The sequence below is a fragment of the Hipposideros armiger genome, unplaced genomic scaffold (genome assembly GCF_001890085.2).
Source record: "Hipposideros armiger isolate ML-2016 unplaced genomic scaffold, ASM189008v1 scaffold_80, whole genome shotgun sequence".
NCBI lineage: Eukaryota > Metazoa > Chordata > Mammalia > Chiroptera > Hipposideridae > Hipposideros > Hipposideros armiger.
In genome coordinates, this window is record NW_017731430.1 from 3,694,325 (window position 1) to 3,707,766 (window position 13,442).

Below are 13,442 nucleotides of genomic sequence, written 5' to 3' on the forward strand. Positions count from 1 at the left end.
GGCAGTGCCAGGCTTAAGCATCATTAGATGCCTACTTATTTTTCCTCTAAGATTAGCTATAGATTTCCCATTAATTATAACATCAGGTTGATTCATCATTAATAAAATAAATCTCAGCGAACTGTCACTGATTTCTTGACTAAAATGAAAACAAATGAAGAAAAATCAGTGCCTGTCTTTGTTATAGCCTTATCAAATTTGTCTTGGTAGCAGCATGGCGATTCCAGAGCCCCAGCAAAATATTCATAATTTTCTACTTTGAAATATTAGTGTGCCCATATGCACTAATAAAAACTTAAAGCCCTGCTATGATTGATGTTTTTTGTTGTCCCGTCACCTCATTGTATAGAAGTTTGTTTTAATGAGTTTCTCTAATGAATATTTTATATTGCTACTTGGATGAATGGCATATGGTAAATGCAAGGTAAATTACAGCTCTTTAAATAAATATTTTTCATAAATTATTTATTTTGTGATGCCTGTATTGGTAAGATGTCATGTCAGATGAAGATTGGAAAGTATTTACTGTAATACTTATTTGTAACTTGAAGAAGTAAAATTTTTTAATTATTAACAAGCCCCCAATATACCCTTGAAACTCATGGCAAAATTAGCATAAACTCTATCATATTACGAATTTGTGAAGACAGCTTCCATTCTAAAATGCGAAAATAAATCTCTTATATCTGTAAAAATTTTATACAGTACCATGCAAATAAGAAAAAAATACTTCTGTAAGGACAAAAAAGGGAACTTGCTAAGAACCAAACTTAAAATGAAATTTAATATTAAGAGTTACTTAATCTCTGAATTATATTTTTTAAAGCATAATGTAACTATTTTAATTGAGTAGCCACACACGTGTCACGGCACTTCTTATTTTGGGGAAGGATATATTTGAGTGAGTGTGTTTTTCATCTAATAAATATTAACAGCTAGCATTTATTTGACTGCCTTTATAAACATTATCTCATTAAATTCCCATGGTAATCATGAAAATGTGATAATATTATCCCTAATTCTACATGCACAAAAATTGAGAGTCACATTGTTAGGAAGAAGAGTTGAACCTAGAATAGATTGCCTACCATTTCTATTGCTTGTTAGCTAAATTGACAAGGCCCCAAAACACATCATCACCTCCTACCAAAAAGATTTCAGATATAGAAAAAGCAAGTATTCTGTATTCCACCACTATTTTATTGTTACCAGTAATAATACCAAAAATAATAACTGCTAAGCTTAAAAAGTCATTACATTGTGCCTGCTGCTAAGTGCTCTTCCTACATCAGCTTACTGAATCCCCACGACAGTGCCCAGATGGGTACCGTCATGCACCCACTCTACAGATGAAAATACTGAGGCTCAAACTGTTTAAGACCCTGCCCAAGGTCACACAGCTTGTACATAGTGGAGCTGGCAGTGAAACTCAGACATAGGGCCAAGGCCTTTCCTCTAAATAATGAAGCATTCTGTGTCACAGTGACCCATGTCCGCGTGTCCTCTCCCCGGAAACTATAAACATCCTGAAGTCCTGAGTGTGTCTTATTGATTTGTGCACCTCCAGAATGTACAATATCGCTTGGAAAATGGTAGATGCTCAGTAACTGTTTGGTGAACTAAGTTGACTCACCAGGGTCTACTGCTTATACATACGTTCGAAATTGAACTTTTATCAATGTTTGGATTCTGAAAAAAGGAAATATAAGCAAATGCTAACAGCTGTGTGCTGAAATTCAACCATATAGGGTTCTACCCTTGCTCATTCCAAATTTAATAATAATAATTAATAATAATAGTAATAGCAAACAATATATTAGTAGTAGTAGTGTGTTTAGATGCAACAATAGGGGCAAAGAGAAGAAAAATAGGATTTATATCTACTTGCATTTTAGCTACACTCATGTCTTTAGTTTATTTATACATTTGTCTATCTAGACTAATTATGTTCATGTTGTCATTGGCCCATGAACATTTAGGCTCTACATCAAATATGCCAAACACATTAAGTTAGAAGACGTATAAAACCTGTGCTCACAATTATGTTAAGAGAAGAAGCCACGTATGGTCCCTTAGTATCTACCCTATGCTGACGCTAGCACATAATACGCATGTGGAGTAACAGAATATAAAATCATTTCCTGAAAGTGGCCTGCAAGGCGAAGCATCGTTCTTAATTAAGTGAGGCAGAGACACATGAAATAGCTCATATTCAGTCATTTTTACCTAGAAAAATGGCAATTTCATGTGGTCCCACCTAATAGGTAACTGAGTGTCACCTTTATACCAACCTGGATTACTGATGTTAGAATACAGCAGAGCATTCACGTGATGCTAATCTATACGAGGTGCATCTTAATTCTTTCTCAGGAATTCAAGAGGAGCATGAAGTTTTTATAGTAGTTTTAGGGTTATCTTTACCAAAAAGTCCATTTTTTTAAACCATTGTAAGCATACAATCCAGCATTTCTAGACAGCGTTTACTCTAACATTGTGTTGATTTTAGAAAATGGCAATTTACTTTATATATACAACAATCTTTTAGTATTAACACATAGACTACTTGCTGCATAGTTAAAATGTTGCCTTTTATTCTCAGCAAGTTAACTCAGAGACCCCTGTGTAAGCACCGGCGATCAAAAATGTAGTTTGGCGACACATTTTGGAACATATTGACTCCAAAATATCTGGATAAACGAACAGAATTCATCCATATGTTCTTTTTTTTTTTGACAGATGGCATGTTGGAGAATAAATAAAAACAAATGCTTTATATAGAAGAGTCCTGATATTTATATCTCATTCTGGCCAACAAAATGAATACAAAATATTATTTAATTGATTTACATGTAAAGTAAAATGCAAGAGAAAGCACAACAGATTATAACTGATTATGAACAGGGGGGAGAGAAGGGAAGTGGAGGTGGCAGCATTTCAGGACCCGCTTTTCCCTCCTTTTTCCATGGAAAGCATGTCAGTCATTTTATGATGGACTCAAGCTGCAGCCTGGTGGGCATGTCATGTTTGAAAAGCCACACTGAGGTACCACCTTCAGTTGCCTGGATACAACGTTGCATGATGTTTCAGCCTTCATTGCAATATTACTACCACAGGTCTTAGATTTTTATTATCATGTTTTTATTTGATATGATTTTTGTATTGTTCGGGGAATGTACACATGGAATATAGCGATTAGCCAAGCAATGGATGTTTGCATGTTACGCGCGCCGTGCTTGAGAGGCAGACCATTTTTCGAATGACTCCAGGATGTTGTACAGTGATTATTTCTGATAACGGGTCTGAAAGTATTAGGACCGCAATACATCAGTCGATAAGAACGAAGACCCAAAGTTGCAGCTGGGGAAACAAATACAGCACTATGTGCTCGTGAGAGCAGAAAGAAAGGCTAGGAGGGCAAGAGATCGGGAGTCACCAGGGCCGAGGTCTCACCCTGGCATCCTGTCCCTCCTTCCCAGCTCCACAATCAGCCCTTTCTTTCTGGCCACATTTGAGACCTGCTGGGGAAAGGCTGGCCGACTACACAGAGCACAGCGCTAGGCTGCGGTGCTGCCAGTGGGGAAGGTCGCCATGGCATCCCCGGCCTGCTGTAAGGACAGCAGCAATATTAGTGCTAAGGGGACGAGACTCAGATGTTGGCAATGAAGAGGATGGTTTATCCTATATAATCACAGACTGGGGACCTCAAAGGAAGTACCTAAGTAAAATTGCTTAACACCAAATAAAACCCACTTTCTAAGAGTCACCCACATTTGCAAAGGAAAGATTATTTGTCCAAGCCCCTGAAGGAGGTTCACAGAATGAATTCACAGATAGATAGATGCTTTTTTAATGTCTCAGAAAATTTACATCCTATGTTGGCCAAATTCACTACACAATAAAAGATAACCTATGCACAGAAATCCCTCACTTCAAACATTTTAATATCTTGCAAAAGCAACTGTCGACGTTCAAGTGGTAAACCTTAGAGAGGGGCAGAGGTGGGAAGGGATGTAAATCAAAATACTTAGACAATCACTGTCTTCAGGCCTTCTAAATTACAGTGGAATGCGCTTGATCAGAGGAGGGAGCAGTGTCAAAACCACCTGGGAACTCTTTCCAAATTATAGGCATGCCATCATTGTCCCCACCCTCCCACACCATTCCGGCAGGAAACTATTATTAATAAAAAGTGTGTGACTTCACTCAGGTGTTTGGGGTGTGTGTGTGTGTGTGTGTGTGTGTGTGTGTGTGTGTGTGTGAAGGCATATAAGCAGCTCATACTTAAATTCCAAACAGTGTGATTTGCAGGTAGAGGCCCTCTGATGACTAAGACTCGAAAGTATGGCTTCTCAGCTGTGACACTGCCGACATTTTAGATGAATAGTCCTTTGTTGGGATTGGCTGTTCTCTGATTTGTAAGACATTTAGCAGCATCTGGGTCCTCTACCCACTAGATGCCAGTAGCCACCCAGCCCCCTCGCCACCCAGTCAATAGAATAAAAAATGTCTCCAGATATTGTCCACTGTCCCCTGGGCGGGTGGTGAGGACCACACCCATTAAGCACCACTGAGCTCAAGGTGGGTATGGGAGAATTAAATAGGGAGGGGAATGCTGGCTTGAATCAAGCAGGAGACGTCTTTATAAAATATACATAATCACAATTGGTTAGCAAGGTAACAGTTGGGATGTCAGACTCAGTAACGAAGGGCTCCTTCTACCAGTAACTGTGTGTTTTGTCAGCTCTAGAAAAAGAAAAATTAAGCCCGTTGAGTTGCTTTAGTTCTGCTCTGAGAGGAAAGTGCTAATTCTAGGACACAAAGATTGTCTCTCCCAAAGAAAGGAGCGCCCACTTTTCCCTGAAGAATGCACTCATTGTCAGCTGAAACACAAAAATTTTTAAAGTCCTTTTCCCAACAAGATAGGCATTGTGGAGATGTCCATAACCTTCTGGGTGGGAATACATCCCCTGATTGATAACAGACTTGCCCTCACGAGAACTGGGTCATGGTACGTTTCTGATGTACCCAGTTTTGTAAGCATTGTCCACCAAACACTGCCACTGAACAGAACGCATCCTTCATATACTTTCCTGAGATTTACTATTACAAAGTGACTTGATTGTGAACAGACAATTTATAAGAGAAAAGTTACATCTGGAAACTATACATTTTGAGACAATACACACCTTCATTTGAAACGAATACAGTGAAACATAAGCAGCATTAAGATCTGTTATTCACCGCCTATTAGTTTGGAAAATGCCATGTCATTGAAAGTAAGATATTATCAATAACAAAACATCATGATTTTATGGATCATGGAGGAAGTAAAAATGCTACCGACTCAAGTATTACATGTCATTGGTTATAAAACATACTCAAAGGGAAGCCCAAGATTTGGGAGAGTGGCTAATATCTGAGCAAGTAGACCTGACTGAAGTCTTAGGTTGAGTGTCAAAAATTCCCTCAGCACCTACTTTGGTCCTGAGAATGGAGGACCCCATCTGTGGAGACAGACATCTCTGAAGGACCTTGGCATGGCTCACAGCCCTGGGCTGCAGGGCAGGGAGAGATAGGAGAGTCCGTTTATCTTCTTAAAAAGTGTGTTTTAATTCAAGCTCCTGTTGGTGGTGTTTTAAACATTTCAGTTGTATCACTAGCAAGTAGAGACCCCCTGCGTTTATTCAGAAGCTTCATGAATCTCCCAACACTCCTTCAAGGAATGTTTTGTTATTCCCACGTAACTGGCCGTAAAATGGTGGCTCAGAGAAGTTAAGTAACCTGCCAAAGACCACACAGCTGGTAAGATTCGAGGTACAAGACTCAAATCCGTGTCCCCCGGGCTCCAAAGTGACCTGACAGTGCTAATCCAGTGTCCAACATGCCTAACCTGGGTCCCCAGTTACAGCTGGGTCAACTTATATCTAGATCACCTAGGACCCACATTAATACAGATTTCAAGCTTCATTTCAGAACTGCTGAACCAATCTTCCTGGGAGAGAGCCCTGTAATCACTGTTTACAGCAAGCTGCTCAGGCATAAACTATTAAAACAGCAGAAACGTCCAGACAAATGTTATCCTTTCCTCGTGGTTTGCTCACATTAATGATATATGCACACATTTTATGTACATACTTGAAATTATGACTATGATGTTATATTTACCTAACTGTATACAGCAGTTAGAATTATAGATATAGAAAAATACAGCTAATGGCTTTTTTTTTAAGCCAGACATATAGAATCTATACATGTTAGTTCATAAAAAAATTATTTGACACAATAGTATGTGAGAAAAAGTGGAATTCGTATTTCTAATTGGAAATATTTGTATTTTATTTTGCACTGCTGTTAGGTATGGACCAGGAATATACGGACCAGGAATCACTTCCTGGTTATTCAGCATGTAACCAGAGCTTGGTCAATTGATGATCTGGATTTCCACCATCCAGTTAGACTATAATTAGTAGATCATGCAAACAATACTTTAACCGGTAATACACTGAAATGCATATGATGCTTTGACAAACAGCAGATTTCCTCTTTAGAAGCATGCTGTCGGCCACGCCTTGCGAAGCACTGCATACCTCGCTGTGAAAAGCTTTACATCGGTGATGCAACAGCCCTTCACATTCTATATCTGAGCTTTGTGTGTATGAAGCTGAAAGTATCGCTGAAGGTTAGATAATTGCGTTAAGTGGCCATACATTGTGCATTAAAAGAAAACAAACCTATTCTTTAAAGGTGTTTTGAGTCCAGCAGCTCCCTTTAATGCCTCTGGACAGTATTTTCAGAACTCATTTGTTTGAGGGGTTTTTAATCTGAGGACATTGAAAAGTTATACCCGCTGTGCTGTCGTCAATCACGCCAGGAGGAAACAGAGTGGCATGATTTGTTGTCTGCTATTCCCCTTGCTGTGGTGACTGTCTCCCAGTGCCAGCTCTGTCCTTAAGGCCATCACTTATAGGGACCACTGTCTGTCAAAACCACAGCCCACTTTAAGGGCTGTCTTTGTGGAGCAGACAAATGAGTATGACCTTTAGCAATAAAATAGGCACCTACTGAGAAAGATGAAACAGCAGCTGAAATTAAGAACACCATATAGCCATTTCAAACGCTTGGAAAAAAGTTAGAAGTTGAACTAAAACTTAATTATAAGAGTCAATGTGGGTAGATGTTGTCAATAATGAAACAGACATGGTCAGAAGTATCGATTTGCCACCTGAACTAAAACTTCATCCAGGAATCGCCCTACCTTTCATTAATAATGAATGGTATTGACGGGGTTTCGTTTAAAGGTGGGGGAAGGGATTAAATTATTCTGATAGCTGAAGGCTTATTATCAGATGGTGATATTTTCTCGGTGGATGCAGCGATATACAGTTTGTTGATGAATATTCTAGAAGGGCAAAGGGAGAAAAATAAGAACACAGTGAAGCTTTGATTTACACTAATAGCTACTTCAAATGGTCTACAGCAGCGTACCTCCACCTGGGTGGGTATTATTGGCTGTGAACTGGCCATTGATATTTTGTAGCGTTTCAAAGCTTAGTGTAAGCTTTCCAGGCATTGCGTTGTAAAGACCACAGCACAGTTTGTGGTTTGAAAGGCTCTTGTAACCCAACCTGGCAAGTGGTCAGTGGAGACTACATTTTACAGAGAACACAAATCAATCTTATTGAGCACTTTTCAAGTCATATCATATTCTGCCTGTGACAATAATGAAATTAGTCTATGGATTTTGTTTAAATATTGAAATGCCATTTGAATATTTAATGAAACACAGTACTTCATAAGTATGCATATTCGTGTGGTTTTCCAAAAAAAAATGTCATTGATTTTTATAGAGAAATCATTGAGAATAATTTCGGAAAATGCCCTTCATTCAAAATCAGTTATATGTGTTAATTCAGCAATACCTGCTGGAGGTACTTAAAGAGTTCATGGGTTTCTCACCTATAATCCCATCATCTGTTATGTGGTAGGCGTTTGCATTACTCACTTTAGGGTGGGGATGGGAGGGAGCTGTCGCTTAACTTCCTTTTGATATTCTTTGGCCAGTGACACACAAACACTAGTGATGTGTCATTTCCAGGTGAATACATTTATTTACTCATGTGAGACCCCAAGCAGCCCTTCCTTTCCCATGAAAATAAAGGAGAAAACCTTGTATTGAGATGCTAGGGAACTGGGATCACTGAACAGATGCCTGCAGGGTCTCCAGAGCCCCTGTGAGGGAGAACTATATAAAGCTTGTTCAAATTCATGGAGATTTTTGGAGTTGTTACCACAGCATAACCTAGCTTATCTTGACTACTACATTCTAAGTGGGGTTTTATTTCCCAGTTATCAAAACACAATGTTACCATGACTCCTTCTGTCTGATCTATCCATGTATCTGTACACAGAGGAGGGTGCCAAAAAAATGTATACATATTTTAAGACAGGAAAACTATATTAAAATTGTAATACTCAGTATATACTGATAACAAAAGATGAATGACTTCTGCAATTACAAGAGGTGCTCAAAGTGGTTCCCATCAGCGTCCAGACACTTCTGATGACGGCGAACTACTGCTTGAGCAACGTTGACCAAAGTGTCCGCTTGTAGACTTTTTTTGGTGCAGCCCGGTATATGTAGGTCTGGTTATTTTAGTGGGAGAGATTTTAGATCCTGTCTATAATTTTTCTACCTTCTCTTACTACTGTGTTCCTAGCACCATTTATCTGTGTACTTCATGAGTTTAACTTGAGTTGGCTTGCCCCATAACTCTTCCAGCCCAAAATAAAATCACAATACCTTTCAAAAAAGACAAGATCTAAGGTCTGGGTTCTAATCCTAGAATCGGCAATCGGCTGCACCTGTAATAAGTCCAGGGTTCAGAGTCTCACCTCTAGTACAGAGATGTGCATCTTCAAAAGTACATAGAATTTTTTTATAATCAAAAGCTTGCACCAATGTAAAGGCCCAAGTTTTTAATAGGTTTGGAGTTTCCATTGTAACCTCGCTCTGAAGTGGTTATCCTTTCAGCGTAGGGTTAAAAAGCTTTGACAAAGCACCGCAGGGGACACTGGATTGCCCTCACTTACATTGTACCTTGCTCCGGATGGATAAATACAGTGTCATTCTCTAATGTTCCCGACTGCCTCTAGGAACACTAAATTTTAAGAGAGAAAAACATGAATCCTGTATTTCAAGAGAGGTAGAACTAAGCCATTGTTAACTCCCCTTAAAAAGGATATTCAGTGGCCAGCTCAGCTCGCCCCTGCGACACCTAAAGCTGCATTAAGTACTTGTGACAGTGAGAATCCACTGGGAACCCAATTCCAGTGTTTAAAGCTCAGCATGAATAGTAGACTTCCTAGCAGGGGGCACTTTTACATGTCGTTATAAGCAGATTCAAAACTTACTGTATGCGGTCGAATACACTGTTCCTATTCACCTATCACTAACCATCTTCCATAAGATGAACAATCCAAATATAAATTATAACATTATTGATATTATAACATTATATAATGTCTGCCCAATTAGCGGGAGAGAGCTGATGAGCATCTGAAAGTCAGGAGCCTGTGCTTTGCATGTCACTTAGACAATGTTTGAACAACGAATATGCATTTAAGCATTTAAAATCAGAAGGTCCTGTCTTCCTACCGCATGTGGCATCATATGAGTTCTCCAAATTTATTTTAAAACATATCGACGTTTGCTATTGACGAGATCATTGATTTCCAATAAATACTTTCCTCTGATAGGTACTTTCTAAATGTTATAAAAATAACTACTGAGTAGCACATAATAGTTCAGAATTTACTCTGTACGTGTTATGCTGTTAGTGAAATTATTATTTTAAATTAATATTAGAAATACACATGCATGTTTTACTTTTAGGAGCATATGTCTAAAGGTAACCCAATTTCAAAGATTTGAGTTATTTTACATGAAAGGTAAAAAGACCCAAGCACCCAAAGTGTTATGTGGGTCCTCGATATTTTAAGCTTGTATTTGCACAACCTAACAACTATTTTACTAGAAATTTCTGGAAAGTCTGCATTTCATTCAATATCACTTAGCAAATGGATTGTTATCCTGCTTTAAAGTAAGTGTCAAACTTAGCACCTTGATTGCTTTTTAACAGTAATAGGTCAAGCATGAGATATTTTAGATCCTATTAAAATTTTTCCGGTCAAGCAAAGGTGGCAGAAAAATAACCATCACAGGATCTTTATTGTATGTGATAGGACCACAAATAAACTTGCATCCCTACGCGCAACGTGTCCAGACTTGACTGAGAGCTAAAGGGTGAGCTTGCCCATTGATTTTTCACGTGTAAGCTAAGAGGCAAAATAACCCAGCTCATTAAAGGTGCCAGTGAGGTGGATGATTTGGTGCCTTTTATCTTGTGAAACTAAAATCAGCTAAATCTGAGACATACGGTAGGGCTGTTAATGGAGAAACAGCACAAGTAGAAGTACACACCCCGTGGACCCCAGTTTCCTAAGTATTTATGGCCTTTGCCCGTTTATTCTTACACTTCGACATTTCCAACTTGCAAAAACAAGATTTGGTTTTGATCACTGGCTTTAACACATTGCTTTATTTTCTAATAGTCACACCACTTACAAAGTGTGAAAAATTATTTTTAAATATATTGTTTGTGAAAATGTACAGTTTTTTTAAAAAAACATCTACAAGAACTTTATGAATGGAAATTTTTTTTAAATTTAAGTTTATTGCGGTGACAATTGTTAGTAAAGTTACATAGGTCTCAGGTATGCAATTCTGTAACACGTCATCTATATATCACATTGTGTGTTCACCACCCAGAATCAGTTCTCCTTCCATCACCATATATTTGATCCAGTGGAATATTATTCTGCCATCAGAAAAGATGAAATAGTGCCATTTGCAGCAACATGACTGGATCTTGAGATTATTATGCTCAGTGAAATAAGTCAGACAAAAAAAGGTCAAGAACCATATGGTTTCACTGATACGTGGGATATAAAACTGAAAACAACAAAGGAACAAGGCAAACAAATGCAGAAACATAAACTCATAGACACAGACAGTAGTTGAGTGGTTACCAGAGGGTAAGGGGGGAGGGGGTGGTAGATGAGGGTAAAAGGGATCAAATATGTGAATGGGAATATTTTAGTGCCTGTGTGTGAGAAATAAATGCCACGGATCTTCCTTTACACGTGTAGTTGTTGGAGAGACAAGGTTTTCGTTCAATATCCTTTTTTTAATTTACTATCAAAAAAAACCTTACATTTATATAAAATTGAATGCTCGTGACCATTTTCCCACAAATGTTGTGTTCAAGGAATTCTTTCTTATTCCTAAAGTGTTTCAACATTTTTTTTTCTTGTTTTGGTGAGGTAATTTATCTCTGTCACTATTTCATAGAAGCTTCTTTTTTCAAATTACACTTTTTTGTGTCACGCACTTCAAAGAGAGAAGATGGCTAATGATTAGATGGGGAAGCATTCCTTAAAACAATATTTAAGTTGAAGAATCTGAGATAACTGAGTAAACTAAAAGCTCATAACATAAATTACCTCGAATTTTTAAAGCTACATCCAAGTGAAAAATATCCATTGTGTCTCTAAAGTCACAAATTGTTCTCTTTAGAAAACAAGATATATTTTATTGTTTAACCTCAAGATGCCTGAAAATAAAAGAGGATATCAATAATAAATGACTTAACTTTTCTTTCCAATACATGAAAACTTCTTTAAGAAGCCATTGACCCTTGTAACCTTATACCTCACATCTCCATTTCTTTCCTAGCATCTGTCTTCCCAGTATCATTCTTCTTCTTCCTACCCTACCCTCAAATCAGTGTGCCGATATGTCTCTACACGAACGTGATTATTAGAAAGTTAGCTGTGAGTCGGTATCTGAAAAGGCATGCATGGTCTTAATTCAGAAAAATAAACTAAGCCACGGACATATAAGCACAAAGGGGTTCTCAATAAAACATAAAGTGAATAGATTATTCAGAAGCCCTGTAGATAGATAAAAATGAAGTAAACATCCAACTCTTTCTGAGGAGTACCTTTTTCCTTTTCCTTCTTACCTTTATTCAAAATCGTAACCCAATCCTCGTTTCTGTATTAGCTAAGTGAAGTGTTTTCGCACGTCACCAGGGCACAATTCTGAGAGGAGGCTCCTCTGAGGCCTCATGACATACTTCCCAGGTGTGCGTTTCACATATGAGCCTCGGTGACAAAAATCAGTGTTCTCTTATGTTAGGATGGAGCACCTGACTCGACACAGACCTGAGGTCGAGGCTGCTGTCCCTCTAACGCTGTAATCTTAGAGAAGTGAACTTCTGATGCTTACGGAATGGATGATTTTAAAATACCCTCAACTGCTAAACCCCAGTCCTAGTTGACAACCAATGCTTAATTAAAAACTCATGCAATCTGAGAGCTCAAAGGGAACCTCCAGGGTTACCTTTACCATAAAACTGAAATACAGAGAAAAGACCCAGAATACCTAATGGGACCGTCACCATGACCATTCGATAAAGCTTAATTCAGTCTTTCTCACCTCCAGATTGAATGGGTCTGGCAATTAAATGAGTGAAATAAGGTTATTTTCTAAAACTAAACACATTGTTTTTTATGTTCTGTGAAAAGCCTGATCAGGATAGAAATGACAGTTGACTTTTTTAATGGAAAAAGAAATACAGAAAATGTGGACACGTGTTAACCACTCATCATAGGAAAAACCTTATAGGAGTACTGAAAGTCCTTTATCCAATTCTTTCCAGATCCTATCTAGAAGCTATAACTGGCAGCAAACAATATCGATTTGCTTCCCTTTGTGCATCATTGGCAAGTTTTAAATCTTAAATTAGACCCTATCTTTGGTTACGAAGAAAAAAGCTATTACAGTATTAACAGAAACAATATGGACAAAGTGATAACAAGAGGCCATGAACCACCAGCTTAATATTAAAACCGCAGCCTGAAAGGATTGTACATACTATCTTGTTTGGAAACACCAAAGATTTTATTTTGGGATTTAGAAAAAGACCAGAAGCTTTCCAACCCCTGGATTGGTTTTAGAATCCTATTATAATTAAGCATGTGCTGTAAACTTTCCTCTGGGAATTTATTAATGGTTTAGGTCTGGCTTAAATACAGAAGAAGGGCCTCGTTGCTTTTGTCTCCCAAACTCCTTGAACAAGCTACAAATTTGCATGAAGGTGAAGTACTCGTTATTTATAGAATGATTTCATTTTAGTGCACTTTCCAAACAGTATTTGCATCAGGACTTATAGAACCGTGATTTCTAATCATTTAAGTGAGGGGCAGTGGTGAATAGACGCTACTGAGAAATTGATGAAATATACATTGGCACACACACGTTATCTAGAATTTTTAAAAGTTCATCATTTTCTGAAACTCACCCATGAACTACATATTAG